Source organism: Oncorhynchus mykiss, chromosome 19 (assembly GCF_057628025.1).
Source record: "Oncorhynchus mykiss isolate SJ-2025 chromosome 19, ASM5762802v1, whole genome shotgun sequence".
Classification (NCBI taxonomy): Eukaryota; Metazoa; Chordata; class Actinopteri; order Salmoniformes; family Salmonidae; genus Oncorhynchus; species Oncorhynchus mykiss.
This window is the reverse complement of record NC_143040.1, coordinates 6,445,001-6,448,412: the sequence shown is the minus strand read 5'-3', so window position 1 is coordinate 6,448,412 and position 3,412 is coordinate 6,445,001.

Genomic DNA, 3,412 nt, shown 5'->3' with positions numbered 1-3,412 from the left:
AAAGAGAGAGAACGAGAGAGAACGAGAGAGAGAGAGAGAGAGAGAGAACGAGAGAGAGAGAGAGAGAACGAGAGAGAGCGAGAGAGAGAGAGAGAGAGAGTAGGAAGGAAGAAAGGGAGTAGAGAGAGAGAGAGAGAAAGAGAGAGAACGAGAGAGAGAGAGAGAGAGAGAGAGAGAGAGAGAGAGAGAGAGAGAGATAAGGAAGGAAGGAAGGAAGGAAGGATGGAAGGAAGGAAGGAAGGAAGGAAGGAAGGAAGGAAGGAAGGAAGGAAGGAAGGAAGGAAGGAAGGGAGTAGAGAGAGAGAAAGAGAGAGAACGAGAGAGAGACAGAGAGAGAGAGAGAGAACGAGAGAGAGAGAGAGAGAGAGAGAGAGAGAGAGAGATAGAGAAAAAGAGAGAGAGAGAGAGAGAGAGAGAGAGAGAGAGAGAAAGGAAGGAAGGAAGGAAGGAAGAAAGGGAGGAGAGAGAGAGTAAGAGAGAAGGAAAAAGAGAAGAGAGAGAGAAAGAAGGAAGAGAGGGGGGAGAAAAAGAGAGAAAGAGAGAAAGAGAGAGAACGAGAGTCAGAGAGAGAGAGAAGGAAAAAGAGAAGAGAGAGAGAGAAAGAAGGAAGAGAGGGTGGAGAAAAAGAGAGAAAGAGAGAAAGAGAGAGAACGAGAGTCAGAGAGAGAGAGAAGGAAAAAGAGGAGTGAGAGAGAGAAGGAAGAGAGGGGGAGGAGAGAGAGCAAGACGCACATAGAACGACAGAGAGAAGGGAGAGAGATAACACCGCCAGGCAGCACTAAGCGATCACAGCACTCCAGCAGGGATCTGACCCATATAACCCGCTGCTCGTTTAATCAGCCTGCTGGCGGAGCAGCACAGAGCCCGGCCGCATCTCAATAGTGTCTTTCTACCTTCCTCTCCATTGCTTTCCTCTCTATAGTTTCCTCTCCTTTAGTTCCCTCTCTTTAGTTACCTCTCCTATAGTTTCCTCTCCTACAGTTTCCTCTCCTATAGTTTCCTCTCTTTAGTTTCCTCTCCTATAGTTTCCTCTCCTACATTTTCCTCTCCTATAGTTTCCTCTCCTACATTTTCCTCTCCTATAGTTTCCTCTCTTTAGTTTCCTCTCCTATAGTTTCCTCTCCTAGTTTCCTCTCCTACAGTTTCCTCTCTTTAGTTTCCTCTCCTTTAGTTTCCTCTCCTATAGTTTCCTCTCTTTAGTTCCCTCTCCTACAGTTTCCTCTCTTTAGTTCCCTCTCCTATAGTTTCCTATCGTTATTTTACTCTCTTTAGTTTCCTCTCCCATAGTTTCCTCTCTTTAGTTTCCTCTCCTATAGTTTCCTCTCTTTAGTTTACTCGCTTTAGTTTCCTCTCCTATAGTTTCCTCTCTTTAGTTTCCTCTTCCATAGTTACCTCTCTTTAGTTCCCTCTCCTATAGTTTCCTCTCATTTAGTTGCCTCTCTTTAGTTTCCTCTCTTTAGTTTCCACTCCTATAGTTTACTCTCTTTAGTTTCCTCTCCTACAGTTTCCTCTCTTTAGTTTCCTCTCCTTTAGTTTCCTCTCTTTAGTTTCCACTCCTATAGTTTACTCTCTTTAGTTTCCTCTCCTACAGTTTCCTCTCTTTAGTTTCCTCTCCTTTAGTTTCCTCTCCTATAGTTTCCTCTCTTTAGTTTCCTCTCCTACAGTTTCCTCTCTTTAGTTCCCTCTCTTTAGTTTACTCTCTTTAGTTTCCTCTCCTACCGTTTCCTCTCTTTAGTTTCCTCTCCTATAGTTTCCTCTCCTATAGTTTCCTCTCTTTAGTTTCCTCTCCTACAGTTTCCTCTCTTTAGTTCCCTCTCTTTAGTTTACTCTCTTTAGTTCCCTCTCCTATAGTTTCCTCTCTTTAGTTTCCTATCCTACAGTTTCCTCTCCTATAGTTTCCTCTCCTATAGTTTCCTCTCTTTAGTTTCCTCTCCTATAGTTTCCTCTCCTTAGTTCCCTCTCTTTAGTTTACTCTCTTTAGTTTCCTCTCCTACCGTTTCCTCTCTATAGTTTCCTCTCCTATAGTTTCCTCTCTATAGTTTACTCTCCTTAGTTTCCTCTCTTTAGTTCCCTCTCTTTAGTTTCCTCTCCTATAGTTTCCTCTCTTTAGTTCCCTCTCTTTAGTTTCCTCTCTATAGTTTCCTCTCCTATAGTTTCCTCTCTATAGTTTACTCTCTTTAGTTTCCTCTCCTATAGTTCCCTCTCTTTAGTTTCCTCTCTTTAGTTTCCTCTCCTTAGTTTCCTCTCTTTAGTTCCCTCTCTTTAGTTTCCTCTCCTATAGTTTCCTCTCTTTAGTTCCCTCTCTTTAGTTTCCTCTCTTTAGTTTCCTCTCCTATAGTTTCCTCTCTTTAGTTTCCTCTCTTTAGTTTCCTATCCTTTAGTGTCCTCTCTATAGTTTACTCTCTTTAGTTTCCTCTCTTTAGTTACCTCTCCTATAGTTTCCTCTCCTATAGTTTCCTCTCTTTAGTTTCCTCTCCTATAGTTTCCTCTCTTTAGTTTCCTCTCCTATAGTTTCCTCTCTTTAGTTCTCTCTCTTTAGTTTCCTCTCTTTAGTTTCCTCTCTTTAGTTTCCTCTCCTTTAGTTTCCTCTCCTATAGTTTCCTCTCTTTAGTTTCCTCTCTTTAGTTTCCTCTCCTATAGTTTCCTCTCTTTAGTTCCCTCTCTGTAGTTTCCTCCCTTTAGTTTCCTCTCTTTAGTTTCCTCTCTTTAGTTTCCTCTCTTTAGTTTCCTCTCTATAGTTCCCTCTCTTTAGTTTACTCTCTTTAGTTTACTCTCCTTTAGTTTCCTCTTTAGTTTCCTCTCCTTTAGTTTCCTCTTTAGTTTCCTCTCTTTAGTTTCCTCTCCTATAGTTTCCTCTCCTTTAGTTCCTTCATCGTCATTAAATATGAACCTGATTTCTCCACTAATTTCCTGTCATTTCCTTTCCTTTCCTTTCTATCATTCTGTTTACATCTATATAGTAGTGATTACATTGGGCAGGTGACATGGAGTCCTGATAGACATCTGTCATTGTGTTTTCATCTATATAGTAGTGATTACATTGGACAGGTGACATGGAGTCCTGATAGACATCTGTCATTGTGTTTTCATCTATATAGTAGTGATTACATTGGACAGGTGACATGGAGTCCTGATAGACATCTGTCATTGTGTTTTCATCTATATAGCACTGATTAAATTGTCAATCAAGGAGGGGAGGCACAGAGAGGAAACCACTCAATAGTCCTGAGTGGCTTCCTCATTTCCTTTCCTAATTTCCTTTCCTTTCTCTCATTTCATGCTCCTTGCTGTCCTTTAGATGCACTAAACTTGAAACTGTAGTGTAGTGGGCCATGATAGGGTAAGACTATGAGACACACTGAAATGAGACATACTGAAGTAGGAGACATACTGAAGTAGGAGACCTACTGAA